This window comes from Lontra canadensis, unplaced genomic scaffold, assembly GCF_010015895.1.
Source record: "Lontra canadensis isolate GAN:19392208 unplaced genomic scaffold, GSC_riverotter_1.0 scaffold36, whole genome shotgun sequence".
Taxonomy (NCBI): domain Eukaryota; kingdom Metazoa; phylum Chordata; class Mammalia; order Carnivora; family Mustelidae; genus Lontra; species Lontra canadensis.
Genome location: NW_022631030.1, coordinates 6,617,909 through 6,636,676, shown reverse-complemented (window position 1 = coordinate 6,636,676; position 18,768 = coordinate 6,617,909).

Here is an 18,768-nt window from a genome sequence, read left to right as displayed (position 1 = left end):
ATCCTTGCTATTATCAACATTTTGTTAGTATATTCAGTTTTCATAAAGGAAGCTGTGGGAAGGGGATGCTGTACTTAATTGATCTAGGAATGCTGGCATCTTGTTAACCACAAGGATGACACTGGATAGCAAGCGAAATATAGAATGTTAAATGATCTTATGCCCATTTTTCTCCAGTTCGCTGTGTCCCCATTCAGGAGGCTCAGATAATCACATTTTAAAGTCACTTGGCATTGGACAATGCCAAGATTTCCAGCAAACCGTCCTGGAAAAGATTGTGTGTGTGTGTGTGTGTGTGTGTGTGTTGGGGGTGTGATTATTATTACCTACTATGTATAACTTGCCCTGTGCATATATTGACCACCAACTATTTCAACACTTTGAGAAATTTATTATCCTGGTTTGAAACGGAGCCCCCTGAATTTCACAACGTGGCAGAGCTCCAAGGATAGTGGAGTGAGTCTCAGCAGGTTGGCGACCCCTTGACAGGTGTGCGTTTGGAGAGGAGAGTTCCTCAAGGATCACAGGGATGCTGTCTCAGGCTCCACACTCAGTGCAGAGTCCACTTGAGATTCTCTCTCTCCCTCTCCCTCTCCCTCTGCCCCTTCCCCCTGCTTGCACGCTCCAAATAAATAAATAAATAAATAAATAAATATCTTTTTAAAAAATCACATGGGACATGAGGCTAAAATTCAACTCTGGTTGTACCCTTTGTACCTAGTTACCTAAGTCACTTGTGTTAGCACATCACAAAACTCACCTGAGGCTTCTTCTTTCAAACTTCTGATTATTATCATTACTATTATTGAGATATTGGTTGCCAAAGGACCAGGGTTATTTCTTGATATTGGGTAAATCTGACTAGTGTTAAACTTGTAATAAACCCAAGGATTAAAAAGACCTTTTGTTTTTTGCTGATGCATAGAGCGATTTCGGGGCTTGCCACAGAGATTGTGAGCGGTACGCCACTATTACTATATGGGGTCAAGTACGGCATTGAGGAGAATGCTATCATAGCTCAGAGCAGTGCAGTGATGAAAACAAAAGTTCAATGAAGAAATACACTTGGCATTGTAATCCACAAATGAGGTCATCAGCATTTCCCGATTCCCAAAGTTTTCTCTTACTATGCCCACAGTGTGAGAACTGATAGCATTAGTGGGAAAAGTATGACCTAGCCAATAGCAGAATGCTCACAATATCTTGAAGACCTCTAGAGAAGAATCCTTTACAACTTCCCCATTCATTTAGAATATGAGCAAACACTTGTTCTCTCTCATAAAGTACTATCATGATTATAGAATAATGGGTTATGGCTTTGGATAACACTTGATGAACTTGAATTTATCAACCAATGATCTCAGTCAACATTAGGGAGAATTTTAGAAGGCATGCCAGATAACGAAGGTCAAAAGACAGAGCTGACAGGTTTATTGTCATGAATAAAGTTTCCATGTTCTAGATCTAACTCCATATATAATTATTTCCTTTAAAATTTCTATGGATAAGTTGGCTCTTCTGTAAAATGAGCAATACAGTCATTGACTCATTCTTGCTTTACAAAGATCTTGAAAGTAACTGTGGCAAGATGTTTTAAGAAGTCCTTCCTACTTTCAATATTATCTCCTTGTCTTTAACTTTTGACATTTCAATTATCATGTGTCTTGGTGTCTTGTTAGGGGTCTCTTTGATTCCATCTTATTTGAAGCTCTCTGGTCTTCCTAGATCTGGATCTTGGTTTCCTTCTGGAAACTTACATTTTCAAGTACATACATTCATATCCATTTCAGGTATATTCATTTCAGGGATTTTAGGTACATTTTCAACTATTATTTCCTCAAACACAATTTCTGCCCCTTCCGCCTTCTCTTCTTCTTCTGGAACCCCTCTAATGAGGATCCATTCAATGTTGTCCTTTTGACCCCTTAAGCTATCTTCACTTTTTCTTATTCTTTTTTTTCTTTTTGCTGCTCTGATTGGGTAAGTTTCACTGCCTTGTCTTTGAGTTGACTGATTCTTTCTTCTGCTTTCTCCAGTCTGTTATTAAAACCTCTCTCATCAGTTTGGTTATGTATTTTCAGTTCTGCAAGCTCTATTTGGTACTTTCCTATATTTTTCATCTCTATGGAAGTTTTCATTGTGTTTATCCATTCTTCTCTTTGGTTCAGTGGGCATCTTTATGACCAATACTTTGAACTCTTTATTGGGTGAATTACTTATCTCCATTTCATTAAGGTTTTTTTCTGAGGTTTTATCCTGTTCTTTCATTTGAAACATATTTCTTTTTCTTTGTTTTGCTTGACTCCCTGTGCTGTTTTCTCTGCAGTAGATGAAACAACCACCTCCCAGTCTGGAAGGAGTGGCCTCACGTAGGAGGTGAAACTTGTTGTTCAACACTGCCCAAGCTCTTTGTTGTCTCTCCAAATTTTGTGCTTGTCCAGTACCCTATTATATTTTTAATAGCTCCAAAGGCCTCCTTTACAGAAAGACTGGGGAGAGACAGGCAGCGTGCCCCAGTCTGCTGTCTGCACAGTGCCTGGGGATGGCATTCTGCCAAGAACCATCTCTGACTGTCACAGTCCCATAGGACTTAGGAATGCAAATCCTCTTGGCCATCAGAGCCAGGCAATCAAGATTACATCCCATTGGCTTTTAACTACCCAAGTTAATAGAGAAGAGCAGGGATGCAGATGTTATAAAAAAAAATTAGTATAGTTTATAGGATGCACTTTTGATTTTGCTTTGACCAAATTTCCTTTTGGATTCTAGATCTATAGACTTTCAATGATAAAGAATCCAAAGGACCATGTAGTCCATCTTTTGCTTAAATTATCCCTGCAGATCTATAGCAAACTACTTTGTGGATTAGCAATTCCACCTGTGGACAACTTGGATCATTTAAGTAATTTTTCCTTATACTGAATCACAGGAGGCTTTTCCATCATTCTTTTTTTAAAAAAATATTTTATTTATTTATTTGACAGAGAGAGATCACAAGTAGGCATAGAGGCAGGCAGAGAGAGAGAGGGAGAAGCAGGCTCCCTGTTGGGCAGAGAGCCTGATGTGGGGCTCGATCCCAGGACCCTGAGATCATGACCTGAGCCAAAGGCAGAGGCTTAATCCACTGAGCCACCCAGGCATCCCCTTTTCCATCATTCTTAGTTTTACCCATGGATCACAGAGTTTAAATCTGATTCTCTTCTACTATCTTCTACAGATACCTAAAGGAAGAAATTCTGTACTTTCCAGAATCTCCTTTTCTCTAGGCTACCTGGCTCTACCACCTTCTAGCATGTTCTAACGCCCCTCCCACCCACCTGAGATAGTGGCACTATTTCAAACGCCTTCATCATTCTTATTAGTCTACACACTATACTCCCATTTGTCTATTTGCCTTTTAAAATGTGCCACTCAGAATTGAATGCAATTTTCTAGATGAGTACTGATGAAAGGAGAGCTGAATGTGATGATCACTTTTTTAAAAAGATTTTATTCATTTATTTATCAGAGAGAAAGGGAGAGAGCGCACACAAGGAGGGGGAGCAGCAGGCAGAAGGAAAAGCAGGCTCCCCACTGAGCAAGAAGCCCAATGTAAGACTTGATCCCAGGATCCTGGGATCATGACCTAAGCCAAAGGCAGATGCTTAACCAACTGAGCCACCCAGGAGTCCCTTGTGATCACTTTTTAAAAAGGATTTTTTCCCCCCCAAGTAATAGATTTCTATAAATAAAGCTTCATATTAATCTTCCTGGTAACCATTTAGCAGTGTTGACCCATATCATCTTACTCTCTATTAAAACACTTATGTCTATTTTATACATGCTGCTGTCAAACACCATTTTTCTCATCCTTAGATGTAGCCCATTATTTTGTCTCCTAGTATCTTTTTTTTATCTCAATTAAGATATCTAATATATCAGATATTTCCCTCAAAGTCATCTTGCTCACATATTTGACTCAAACTTCCCCAGAGGAGATCTTCGGAAGCCTTGTAGAGTGACTTGTGGAAGTTAGGATCCCAAATGTCATCTCCCAAAAGTATCAGTCTAATAACTGTCAAAGAAAGAAGTGAGTTAATCTGGCACATTTTAAACATTTTTTTGGTTTGGTCTCATATTTATATAATTACATTTATATGTTTTTTCTTAATGACTGCTGATACTGAGAAATAGCCATCTAGATAAGTGATGAATAACAAGGGGGTTGGGATCCATGTTGTGCGTCTGGCAATCAAAAGAGGGACATTCCATATGTGAAGAATTGAGATCACTAATGCATGTGTTGATGTTTTAAGTAACTGGGTTTTCTTCTTTCTTGCTCTGTTTGGGTTGATAAATAACCTTCTTTGAAAAAAGAGCTTTCCAGTAAAAGGAATTGGAAATCTTTTGTCCGTAGTCTATAAGGATATTAATATGTCCACTCATTTTTGCACTTAACTATCTCACATAAAATAAAATAAAAGTAAATGTGTCCCAAAAAAGAACTTGTTTCCTCACTGTAGTAACAATTCTCTGTAAGAGGACAGGGCGTTACATAAGGGGAATATGGGCTGGCACCTGTTCAGGAGTTTGGTTACCAAAGTGCCTAAATATACATAACAAGGCATTTCAACTCAATTCAGATTGTTAAAATGAATTGAAATTCATGATAAAGCAGCTCCACAGTCTGGCCCCAGAGGACAGAATTCTTAGCAAGTTTCCACTGTACTGTGCTATCAGATGGTAATGCTATCCAGAAACAGTGAAAGTCCCCTTTTCATTCTTCCTCTCATTCCTTCTTTGCCGAAACTGGCAATTCTTGATCTGTACCCCATTTTCTCTTGCTCTTTTTTCTTTCCCCCTTCCTTTCTCCTCCAACTCTTCTCTCTTTCTTTTTCTTTCCTATTTTGTTGTTGTCATTATTGTTGGCATTTCTCTCTCTCTTTCTCAAACTGATTTTCTGAAAAGTTATGGCTCTTTCCACTAATTATGAACTATTCAAAAGCCAATGTTACTTCAGTTTGGTGTGTGCACGTGGCTTTATTTCTTATGCTACTGTTCTCTGGGGGCTTCATCTATGAATAAACCTAGGTTAAAATTCCATCTGAGGATACCACCACATATAGTTACCAGGGCTCTGAACATTCCTTGAAAGAAAAAAAAAAAAAAGGAAAAGACAAGAAAGGAGAAAAGAGCCCTCTCTGGATGGCTTCTGCACTATCTGTCCCCTGAGATGCTTCCTCATGTCCATCTGCCACCATTTGGTAGAGTTGAGCGGGGGAAGATTCAACAGTCAAGGTTCCACTCCTCCCTTCTTTTCTGTTCCAGTGACTAACACAACTCATTTTCATGACTCTTTTTTTTTTTTAATATTTTATTTATTTATTTGACAGAGATCACAAGTAGACAGAGAGGCAGGCATAGAGAGAGGAGGAAGCAGGCTCCCTACGGAGCAGAGACCCCAATGCAGGGCTTGATCCCAGGACCCTGGGATCACGACCTGAGCCGAAGGCAGAGGCTTTAACCCACTGAGCCACCCAGGCGCCCCATTTTCACGACTCTTCTTGAGACCACCACTCCTGTTCTCTAAATGGTTCTTACCCTTGAATGTGCATCAGAAGCATCTTGGAGAATTGTTGAACCACAGATTGCTGGATCCCTTCCCCAGAGTTTCTGACTCTGTAGGTCTGGGGTAGAGACCAAATATTTGTATTTTTATCAAGTTCTCAGGTGATGCTGCTTCTATTGGTCATGGGACCACACTTAGAGAACCACTGCTCTAATCCTGGACCATTATTTTCCTCCCATTTGACAATCTCTCCAATGGGATAAATGTCAGTTCCTTTAATCTTCCTTAGTAACATCTATTTCTAGAACTTTTAATTATTGAGTGGCTGTTCTTTAATCTATTTCCAAATTCATATTTTGCTGGATGGCTAGAACTGAGTGCAGACTTTAGCTGATTCTGACATAATGAAAATAACAACCCCTTGTATTTCTATGACGGATTTCTCCCAAAGGGTTAGAGCTGTACTTTCTTATCTATGATCTTGTTTGTCTGCATAATATCCATGTGCTATTATCTCATTTTGGTAAAGAAGACATTTGAGGAAACAGATACTGGGCAATTACTGTAAGAATAAGCAGGACAAGACTCAAATGTACCTTTCCTGACTCCTAGGTCACGGTTCTATTTGAATTCTTAAAGGATCTGTTTAATTTCTAAAATCCAAAGTCTACTTCAGTTCATTGAAATCAAGATGAACTATTTGATCTATTAATACACTGTCAAAAAATTTGAAAATTGCTTAATTTTGTGTAAAAGCTGTCATTGACTCTTCATATACAAACTAAGTTTCATTTGAAGCATTCCACTCAACACAAGCAGTTAGAACTCTTTGACCTGGAATTTTATTTCTATGTCCACGAATAATAGCTTTTAACCAAAGGTGAACCCACCTTTGGCTTTCAGTTCACTAAACTTACTAATTTGGGCATAGTTTGTCACCCAGTGTTTCCTGCTGTAGTAAAATAGCCTTCTACCTAGTTCTACAAATTGGTTATGACGCTGTGTCATTGTTACAATCTTGCTGTTCACAAGGTAATTAGGAATTTCCACATTGGTCATTTATCTGGTTCTCTGTGCTATATGTTTCCAAAAATAAAAATGAGGAAGAGATTAGAGGGAAAGCAGTTTCTCAACATACCAGTTTTATTATTTACATTATCTCAAAGTTCTTTTGCTCCTCAAGCCCCATGGTCCTCTCTCTGCTCTTCCTCTATCCTTTCTTGTCTTCCCATCAGGACAAAGAAAATGAAGCGTCTGACAGTTTATGAAACAAAAAGGCTGGATTAGATGGGTTTTTAAGGGTCCCATTGTTTGCCCCTAAACCATTGTTGCAAAAGTGAAAGGCTCCAACTGTTCGTCTGACACACAAATTGCCATCAGCAAGGTATTAGAAGGAATTTCATTTATTACCACCAAGAAAATAAATAACACCAATGGACTGAGTGTCTTTCATCCAAATTAGACTAACCAAATCAATTCAAATCATTAGAATACATTATATCCAATTATATATAAGTCTGCCTTGTAAATAGCCACTTACCCGCTTGCCCAGAGCAATGTAATACTTTATGCTAAACCAACAGTTTAAAAAAATTATAGAATTGACTGGCAAAATATTTTAATGGGTTGTTACATATTTTTTTACTTAATTCATCCAATAAACATTAGTTGAGGACTTACTATATTTTGGGAAGACATGGATGAATAATCTTGATCATGGTCTCAAAGTGCTCACCTAGTAAGGGGAAATAGACTTGTAAAAAAAAATTGTTGCCCTTGTCTGTCTCTAAACTGCATTCAATTCCAGGAAAATTAATGGTGTGAGTTCCTGCCTGCTTTATGCATGAGAAAAAAAAAAAAAAAGATGAAGATACTGGTGAAAATATCCAAAGGAAAATAAAAGATGAAAATTTGCATAAAGTTTCATGTCCAGTACCTTCCAATGACTTTCTCTAGTAAATGCAGGTTTTGGTTAAAGCAAAATGTAATGGGGAAGATTGGTCTGTGCAGGAATGGTGAATATTGTATTCTAAAGCCAAATAGAAATGCTTTTGGGGGGAATCGGGGAATTGGGTGATACGCATTAAGGAGGGCATGTGATATGATGTATAATACCCAGTTTATACACAACCCTGATGAATTATTGAACTCTACATCTGAAACTAATGAGGCACTATATGTTGGCTAATTGAATTTTTAAGAAATAATAAATTCTTTAAAAAAAAGAAATGCTTTTTAGATTATTTGGAATGTTGCAACCCCGTTCTGTCTGTTCTTATGGATAATTAAGTTAAGTACATTAAAAACATTTGCAGGGAATCACTAGCAATGGGGAAACATATTTATTCTTTGAATTATGTTTCTATTTCAAGACAGGCCATTTACTTAGGTAATAATATGTTTTTTCCTCTATATATCAAGATGGTTTGCCTGATTCATGCATAGCTGAACACATATGTCAACGATGTGCATGGGTCCACCCACACTTTCTTTAAACAATGCTCTCATCTTCTTTATACAATGGCATTTGCCAGCTGGACCTAGGCTGAACTATCTGAGATCATGGTTCTGGTGAGGACCGACAAGAGTTTGTGGAATAAAACTAACTGGCTTATTTAGAGATTGAACTTCCAAACTTATGAATACCTAGTCCAAATCCAGCTGATCGTAGAGCAATGTAATGAATAAGAAGCTTATCTTCTCAGTGCCAACTTTTCAGTAACTTCTTGAAAAACATGCAACCCAGCACAACACATTAATTGAGATGAAATGTTAATTTTGAACCACCCCGCTAAGGTGGATTACAGAGACCTCCTTCAGACCTTTAAGAGAGAAGAGCTTCTACTGCCTGTGGGGGCCACGTCTAGTCCACGTGCAGCCGAGGGGGTGGGGCAGAAGGGAAATGATAACCCTTTATCAAAGCTAGTGCTGATTTGTATTTCCCTGATGGCTAGTGATGTTGAACATTTTTTTTATGTGTCTGTTAGCCATTTGAATGTCTTTTGTAAAGAAGGGTCTATTTATGTTTTCTGCCCATTTTTTGACTGGGTTATTTGTTTTTTGAGTGTTAAGTTTGAGAAGTTCTTTATATATCTTGGATATCAGCCTTTTATCTGTAATGTCTTTTGCAAAGAACTTCTCCCATTCCAGGGGCTGCCTCTTAGTTTTCTTGGCTATTTCCTTTGCTTTGCAGAAGTTTTTGTCTTGATCAAGTCCAAAAAGTTCATTTTTGCTTTTTTTTCACTTGCCTTTGGAGATGTCTCGAAAAAAGTTAACTGTGGCCAATGTCGAAGAGGTTACTGCTTGTGTTCTCCTCTAGGATTTTGATGGATTCCTGTCTCACATTGAGGTCTTTCATCCATTTTGAGTTATCTTTGTGTCTGGGGTAAGGGAATGGTCCAGTTTCATTCTTCTATATGTGGCTGTCCAATTTTCCCAACACCATTTGTTGAAGAGACTGTCTTTTTTCCATTGGATATTTTTTCCTGATTTGCTGAAGATTAGTTGACCATAGAGTTGAGAGTCCATTTCTGGGTTCTCTATTCTGTTGCATTGGTCTATGTGTCTGTTTTTTTGTGTCATGCTGTCTTGGTGATCACAGCCTTGTAATATAGCTTGAAGTCAGGCAATGTGATGCCCCCAGCTTTGTTTTTCTTTTCCATCTTTCTTTTGGCAATTTGGGGCTTTTCTGGTTTCTTACAAATTTGGGGATTTTTTGTTCCAGCTCTTAGAAAAATGCCAATGGTATTTTAATAGGGATGGCATTGAAAGTGTAAATAGCTCTGGGGAGGGTAGACATTTTAACAATGTTTATCCTTGCAATCCATGAGCGTGGAATATTTTTCCATCTTTTTGTGTCTTCCTCAATGAGATACCACCTTACGCCAGTTAGAATGGCAAAAATTAACAAAACAGGAAAAGACAAATGTTGGCAAGGATGTGGAGAAAGAGGAATCCTCTTGCACTGTTGGTGGGAATGCAAGTTGGTACAGCCACTCTGGAAAACAGTATGGAGTTTCCTCCAGATGTTAAGAATAGAGTTACCCTACAACCCAGCAATTACACTACTGGGTTTTTACCCCAAAGATACGGACATAGTGAGAAGAAGGGCCACATGCACCCCAATGTTCATACCAGCAATGTCCACAATAGCCAAACTGTGGAAGGAGCCAAGATGCCCTTTGACAGTTGAATGGATAAAGAAGATGCGGTCCATATACACAATGGAGTATTACTCAGCCATCAGAATCGATGAATACCCACCATTTGCATCGACATGGATGGAACTGGAGGGGATTATGCTAAGTGAAATAAGTCAAGCAGAGAAAGACAATTATATGGTTTCACTCATAAGTGGCATGTAAGCCAAAACACAGAGGACTATAGGAGAAGGGAGGGAAATCTGAAAGGGGAGAAATCAGAGAAGAGGATGAACCATGAGAGACTATGAAGCAATCTCAGGGTTTCAGAGGGGAGGAGGTTGTGGGGAGGCGGTAACATGGTGATGGGTAGTGAGGAGGGCACATGCTGTGATGAGCACTGGGTGTTATACTTAACTAATGAATCACTGAACACTCATGAAAGACTAATTATGTGCTCTACGGTGGCTAACCGAACATAATACAAAAATAAAAATTAAAAAAAAATAAAACTAGTCCTGAGTAAAAACTTCAGAAGTGGCTTTTGAACCCAAAAGGAAAGCCATAGGATAAAACAAGTCACCTTTTCCCAAAGTCACTCCTTTTTGCCTTTTTAAACATAACTTGTTTCCATTTCCAATCCTAGTCATCATTTTCCATATTTTCTGAAAGTTTTTGCAATGATCATAGTCTTTTTATGAGCTAATAACCATGAGTAAGTAATTCACCTTTCCAACTGATTTTTTGGTTTGTTTGTTTATAAAGTTCTGGGATTGAGAACTTCTAAAGGTTTGTTATCAGGCTCTGAAAATGGACATTTCTGTTGTGTGGGATCAGTTTGGGATCAAGGCATTGCCGAGCTCTGATTGGTCAATTTCCTTATGGTCTGACTGTTAGTCATGGTTGCCCATTCACGAAAGTCTGAGTTAATCATGCTTGCAATGAGGAAGTCTTGCATGCTTTTTATTTTGTGTGTAGATTTTGATCACTTTTTCTTGCATCTGGTTAAATACCCAACCCCGTACAATTCTATGTGTGCTAAGGAGCAGATGCTCCAAATAGGTGCTCATGTTTATTTTTATTGTCTAACTGGCGCAAGTGACCCCTTTATGCACAAAGTGTATATGGTGACTTTGTGTGAGACCAAAAGCTGTTTACTGGGAGCCAACAGGGGCTCTAGCTCAACAGAGAGTCTTGTGAAGCCTCCCTTGTGAAGTTGGATGGGATTTTCTCCCGCATTAACCCACTTAGTAGTGCCTGTGCCCAACCCTCACCTTTGTCACACATCCCCTCTCTTGGGACCTCAGGTTCAGCTCTCCATACCCATTAAAAAAATAACTGATATATTAATGCTTCTTTAAGATATTATTTAATAAGGTGGGTTCCCCCCCAGGTATTAGTGCTTTAATAAAGGAGGCTCGAATGCTGAAATGCTGAAATGACTTAACATCTCAGAAAGAGTTCTCCCATGATAAGTTTTCTGACACCGAGGCGGTCCTGTGGGTGAAGGAGGGAATGGGGCAGGCTAAATTACTTGTCCTTGTGTCTCTCACCACCACTTGCCTGAGGACAACTACTGAGCAGACAAAGCTTATTTTTTGGACCCAGGGTTTCTACTTTTGCACTCCTTGTTTTCAGTGATCTGAACACTCGGTGTCTTCCACCTGTCTCCAGATTCAAAGCCACTGAAGTTTAAGAGGTGCTGTGCCCAGAAATAGGGCTCTTCTCTCCAAGTAGGCATTTCCATCATTGGGTCAGAAGAGCTTGACAAGTTCATTACACCCACACAGGGAGGTGGAGAAAATATTCTACTTGTCTGGAATGTACTGGATGTCTCTCAGAGCCCAGGGACACCATTCTGATCCTAAGAAGTTCCCTGTGGATACTGAATAGTTAATGCAGTGTCTCAAAGTTCTCAATGCACCTTCTCCCTTTCCTCTTCCAATTCTTGAGAACTTTGGGCGTGAGCATGGACCACAGAGGTCATCCAGATAACTCCACCTGCCTTGTCCCACTTTTTCCAGGCACAACCTTTGGCTATCCCATTTATTTGCCCAAGTTTCGCTGGAGGTATGTTTATAAATAAGTATCCAGACAGTCCCAGAGACACAGACAAACCACCATGAGCCCCTCACATTTAAGTCCATCCAACCTTTACTCTTCTTTGCTTCTGTAACTTCACACATCCAAAATGGTGGCAACATCACATTGGGCCAGGACCTAGACACAGACACATGTATTCTCATGAAAGGCCAAGTTAGATGTGCCTGGGTGGCTCAGTCATTAAGTGTCTACCTTATGTTCTTGTTGTAGTTCCAGGGTCCTGGGATCAAGCCCCACAGCAGGCTCCCTGCTCAGTGGGAGCCTGCTTCTCCCTCCCCCACTCCCCCTGCTTGTGTTCCCGCTCTCACTGTGTCTCTTTCTGTCAAATATAAAATCTTAAAAAAAAGAAGAAAGAAAGAAAAAAGAAAGAAAGAAAGAAAGAAGCCAAGTCAGGAGAGCCTTTAGTCGAACTCTTTCCTTAAATTCTAAATGCAAAATAAACATTTGACTGCAAGCCAAAAATATTTGTAGGTTAAAGATTTATGGAATTTATTGGAGACATCCAGAATGGTGATTGATGGTATACTCATCATTTCCTCCTCGTTGCCTTGTGTTTTTTTCTCTGCTTATTCAGGTTTATTATTTATTCATTGAACTACTTTTTTTTCCCCCTCTTGTGTATTTCTCTGGACCATGCTTCTTATTGTCTGCCTACTTTGTTTGCAACATACACTATTATCAGCAGTGATGCCAGACCACTTGCCATCCGCACACAGGCTGGAAACATCTGATTGCAGGGTAGAAATGCCTTTAAATGGCCATTCTATTCAGTCCCCTGCTGTCAAGTCACTACTCTGTCCATGATCAACTGCTATCATCATTCAAATCTGAATAGAAACATCGATTCCTCAAGGAAGGCTTTCCTGACCTCTCCCCAATTAGATCCTGTCCCTTTGTTTGTGTTCTCATAACGGGCTGTAACGTTTTTCTTTATAGCATTCATGGTTTGCAATTATATCTTTGGGCAGTGATTTGATAATGCACGTCCCTTCCATAGGACTGTGAGCCTCGCAGAGGAGAGATGTGTATGTTTCACTCACCACAGCGTCCTTACCTCTTTGTTCAATGTCTAGCCCATAATAGGTATTGATAAATGTTAATTCATAGTTATTATTGTTATTATAATGAATACTAACATCTATGATCAACCTTGGAAAACAAAACCTGGCTATAGGTTTAGCGTTTAGGTTAGAGATTTATAAAGTTACCTGCCTTTCCCATCCATCACTCATTCGTTCATCCATTCATTCATTCAGTGCAGTTATCAAATAACACAAATCTATGTTGCTTGACCTCTATGTTTAAGCTCCCTTTCAAGCAAATGAGGTTGAAACAGTTAAAAACTCTGCCCATTGAATGAAATTATAATTGTTCAGAGGAGAAAGGAGGATACAGAAATGATTCTGGGGGCACCTGGGTGCCTTAGATGGTTAAGCTTCTGCCTTCAACTCAGCTCATGACCCCTAGGTCTTGGGATTGACCCCCATATCAGGCTCCCTGCCCAGCGTGAAGTCTGCTTCTCCCTCTCCCGCTCCACTTGCTTCTGCTCTCTCTCACTCTGTCAAATAAATAAAATCTTTAAAAAAAGTAAAAATAATTCTAATACAGACTAGAGGCTATTCAATGCCCAAGATCTGGAAGTATAGGGACAGCTTCATAGAGGATATTGCCTTCAACTGAGACTCAAAGGCTGTGCGTAACTTGGACAGGTAGAGATGGAAAGGAATAGTATTTTAGTTGGAGAGAAGAGTGAGACTGAAGTTTGTGTCTTTATCCCTTGAATGCCATGTGCATGTATAGGAAACAGCCAGTATCTTAGTTATCTTGAAAGGGAGATAAGGCAGAAAGTGGATTTTGAAAGAAAGTCCTGGAAAAACTTGTATGCTTATCACAGGAGCTTAGAATTTTATTCTTAGGCCAGTGGGAGTGATTGGAGGCCTGTGAGTGTGATGATTTCATCTGAATGGCATGGTTGGAAGATTCATTTGGCATCACTGTATCTCATGGTTAAGTTGGCTGTTGTGCTGACCTCGGCAACGTCGTCTTCAATGCTTGGGTCCCTATCCCTGCATCTCAGTTTCTGGGGGGGGCCTGAGCTTGAACCCCTGCTGCCCTGACCTGTGTTCAGCTGTTAAACTTCCCTGGCACGAATTGTCTGCAGACTGAAACTTTGCTTATCACCTGTGGGGGCTCAGCGGACACACTTAGCTTTGGTCTCTCAACAGGTGGACTTCTCATGACCCATCTTCTGAGCCGGGTCTTCCTCCATCCATTTTCAGATGGGGAGTCCGACACTTGTGAATCAGTGGCAGAACTGATTTTCCAACCCACATTTTCCGATCGCTGGTCTGTAGCTTTTTCCAAAGTTCATACTCTCTCTTAACCTTAATAAAAAGGGGTCTGAATCAAACCACAACAACTAAAATTTATTGAAATTTAATTTCACCCTCTCTGTGCAGGCCCTGTTCTAAGTGCTTTTAGATGTCTTGAATCATTTAATGACCACAAAAATTTTGTAGGTAGATGCCATAGTTCTTTATTTTTTAATTTATTTTTTATTTCTTTTTTAAGATTTTATTTACTTTTTTTGCCAGAGAGAGAGAGAGAGAGAGCACAAGCAGGGAGAGCGTCAGGCAGAGGAGAAGCAGGCTCCCCGAAGAGCAGGGAGTCCAATGCGGGATTCAATCCCAGGACCCCGGCATCATGACCTAAGCTGAAGGCAGACGCTTAACCAACTCAGCCACGCAGGCATCCTAACACACGTGTCTTATTTAGTAATCACAGTTATATAAAGGGTTATCATTTCCTTTCACAGACAAGAAATAAAGTTCAGAAAAGTAAAGGTGCCCACAGTCGGAATGAGTAAGCCATAGAGCTAGAGTTAAAACAGGTGTGTCTGACTGCAAAACCCATCTGTTTGATGAACAAATTGGTATTAAGTGCCTACTATGAGCTGAACAGTCAGGCCAGGGAGCTGTGTTAAGTCAGCAGGACAGGCATGATCCCTGCCTCTAAGGAGCTCTCGGTCCAGCAAGAAGAACCGCTACCTCCATCACTAGCAGCACGATGTGTGATGAATACCGCGTTGGAGAAAACACAATCAGTGAGCCCCTTCCTCGTATCCCACAGGGGGCAAAAGTGCAAGCCTTACCTTTAAAAAAAAAAAAAAAACTGTATGGCACATTTAATAAAGCAATTATTTTCTCCCCTCAAATGTCCTTTCCACTCTAAATTACTAAGGAGTCTATTTGAACAATGGAGGTCCTCGTGGTTTGCAAAAGCACCACAATATCGAGTGTTGGACATTTCAAAACTACGAACAGATGTAGTCCCAGGATGGCAGAAACTTCGACAGTACATCGATGGTAGTGGGTAAAGTAGATGTGTCATGGGACGGTGCCTTGGGGATGGCAGCTCTGGGCTGTGGGCCGTGAGAGGGGTTTGTGGCCTGGTCCTGTTTACAATTTGTCTGAGGCTTCTTGGGCTCAGCCCAGCCAGATGGACTCTTCCTCTCAAATATCAGACCTGATCTTTTCAAATAAAACAGTACAAAGCACATTAAAAGCTTTGATCCGACTGTTTACTTTGCATTTGTGTGTGTTGGGGGAAATGGGAACAAAGGAAGGATTTATTGGGCCTTACTGTGGGTGGCCACACTGCCACTGCGCATGACGGGGAAAGCTAGGCGTGCTCTGGGCTGACACATCCTGGGCTCACGGCTGCACTCAGACACCCCGATTCTCCAGTTAAGTTCCTGGCCCTGCTCCATGGGCCTCAAACATTTCAATCTTCTTGTCCTTCTTGAGATAGGGACCCGTAGTGTTTAGCTGGTCAGCCCATCCCTCGGCCTTGGGGCAGGTCAGAGGGAGTCAGACACCTTTCTTTAGATGCTCCTGGAAAAGAAATTTCTCAGCCTCTGGGTGACATGACCTTTCTTTTTCATAAACACCTGATTCTTTGAAAGTATTTCACATCAGTTTACTTGTTTGATCTATGCTCTTCTGGAATAGGTGGTTAGTATCCATACCTTCCTCCCTTCCCTCTCTCCCTTACTCTCCCTCTCTCTCACACACACACATAGACTCTACAGATATTTCCACCACGTAGATTAGAAAACTGAGAGCTTTGACTGCAGGGAAGAAGAATGTGCCCATTTCTGAGATGAAAAGTACCGAAACTCAGAGAAGTTAAAAACTCCAGGGTTCATTCATTCTGGATATTGATACCAAATATTGTATCACGAAGATTCATATCAAGCATACTGATTCCAAGGCCTGTTTGTTCCTTCTCCCCCGTGTGCTAGCCAACCCCGGGCTGGCAAAGTTGAGAGCTTCACGGGACTCTCGTCCTCTGACTTTCAGCTCCGTGTTCTTTGCTTCTACCAGTAGCCATTGCAAAGTGGCTATTGCACTGAGAAAATCCTCCCTTATATGTGTTTTCTATTATATATGCATACACCAGAGGCAGGGAACCTCTAAAAGGAAAGTTGCCATGAAGGTTTTGTTATCGGTAAATAAAAAGAAATTATATGGGCAGAATATATAGGGCTCTGAATGGGAATTCAGGGACCTTCTAATGTTAGGAAGGAGAATATAGCAAAGCATTGTAGCTTTATTTTCGTTCAACAGAAGAGCAACTCTGACTGCAGTAAATACAGTGGTCAGAGTATGTAGAATCTCTGAGGGTTAATATAGAATTGTCTTTTTATTTCTCCGCTCCAGGTCACCTTCCTTCCCTTGCTCCCCCCACCAATCCTGCCCTCAGATAAAACTGTTGCACACCCAGCCCTTGGTCTCTGCATAGTTCAGGGATAGGCACTAGAGAGGAAAGGAATTTAGAAATTCCAGGACAAACACAGTACCTCAGGCTTAATAAATTGCAGTGTCTAGTAAAATTAAATGCCTCTTTTAAAAAAGATCAGTTATTCCTAGATTTCAAGACAAATGAGGTATTTGGAAAAATAAAGATAACACATGGTTGTTGCATGTTTATCAAATAGAATTTTAAAATATCTGGTTGGCGTGTGAGTGCTGTGTGTGTGTGTGTGTGTGTGTGTGTGAATGAGTGTGTGTGTGTGTGTGTGTATGTTTGAGAGAGAGAGAAGGGGAGAGAAACAGAGAGACAGGGAGAGGGAGAAAGAGAGAGAGGCAGGCTAGGTACTGTAATTTTAATTGCTTGTAATCTAACTTGCCTTTTTGTTCCTTTTTTTTCTTTCTTTCTTTCTTTCTTTTTTTTTTTTTGTATCAGTTAATCTGTTGGTTACATTTGCAGCCTTCCTTTGCTTCTGGTTTCATTTTCAGATGAAAAAATGCTAGGCACACAGCGCTGCTGTCTGGTTGCCATGGTGACCACAGCCTATTATCCTGCCTTGTCATTCATCAAGAAAGAATTGCACTTGACAGAGGGAGAGGAAAATGCCTGCAGTCTGCGGCACAGGAGGAAAAAAAAGGTTCTCTTTTCTTCTATGTATGTAAAAGGTCTTTAATGCCCGTTTAGTTACATGTTTTATTTAGCATTATTTATTACTTGTAACGACAATAATTGATACCTGTAAAAATACATCCCCTCCCCCTAAAGTATTTAACTTGCAATTTGTTCATTTGCCTTTGCTTTCCCATTTCAAGCCTACACCTAGTGCTGTACCCCACCCCCACCCCCACCGACACTGCTTCCACTCCACTAACAGAAACAGCCAAAAGATGATATTCTCCATGGAGAATGATCATTGTAAAGGTAGCTAAACAAACCTCTTCTTCCCAAAATTGTGTTTTATAATCAACCGTTCTCTTGTCCCATTATTTTTCAAATGCATTAGTGTGATACATAATCAATCCATAAATGAATATTACTTTTGATTAAGTGACTTTTCCAAGTGCGTGGTGCCTATGAACTAGAGCATTAGCAAAATGGTACAAAAGTACGGCGATCTTTCCGTGAGATAACCGAATATAAAATCATGATTGCTCTTTGCGAATTTGGATCCAGCCCAAATCCATTGTTCTTCCAGGCAAGAAAAGGTAATGACTTGTTATTTAACTATTTCTTGGCATGGCCATTTGAATCAACCCAAATTATTTCCCCCCAATAAATGATGTAATAAATTCTCTAAGTTTAACTACCTAGGCTTTTATTGATTATTATTTTTTTAAGTCTGATATTTTCCCCCTCACCATTCACCTCTTATGATATCTATAACCAGTGGGCCATTGCAGACAACTTTGTTCTGCTGGTTGCTTTGCCCTTCTTGAATTGCTTGATTTCCTTGGTGGACAGGAGCGGTTGTAAAAGAGGTGGTATTTTAAAGCTGATATCTCCTGAGCTTGGTGTTTGAATATCTGCTCGATCTTTGTCTCGGAGATCAGAGAGCCGCTGGACAATCCTGATACTTCACCCTGAGCTCGGTTCAACAGCAGCATTTAGCACCCCTGATGTTTTTGCAGTTAAGACACCTCACCTTGAGTGTAAACGGGCAGCTTGGTGGAGGAATAAAAAAAACTTCTCAAGTTCAAGTTCTCTTCCTTTGGAAGACAACTTCCCTCCTAGAGGCCATGCTTCACTAGCAGACACGGAGACGCTGAAATCCTATTTCCACACTGTAAGTGAAGCAGAGAGTTGGACAATTACTCTGTCACTTTTGGTTTGGAGATGGTTCAGATTCTAACCTTCCCACCACTTCCTTAATTATCTGGATAATTCTGGCAGGAGGAGGTTTGGGGGTGGAGAGGGATACTTTTAACAGAATTAAATAATTACAGCTGTCAGGAAATTTGTCCTGGGTTTTAGATACTGCTACCTAATCATTCCAAACCTCTTGATTTTCAGCCCATCTAAGATGAGTTCCATTAATGCAGACCCCCCAGCATCCTTTATATACCTTGGGCATGTAAAACGCTAGAAGCCATGGAATGTTTTTCCTCAAACTCGATGTTTGGGAGAGCAAAAGGAAACAACAAAAAAGAGAAAAGATAGATTAAGTTT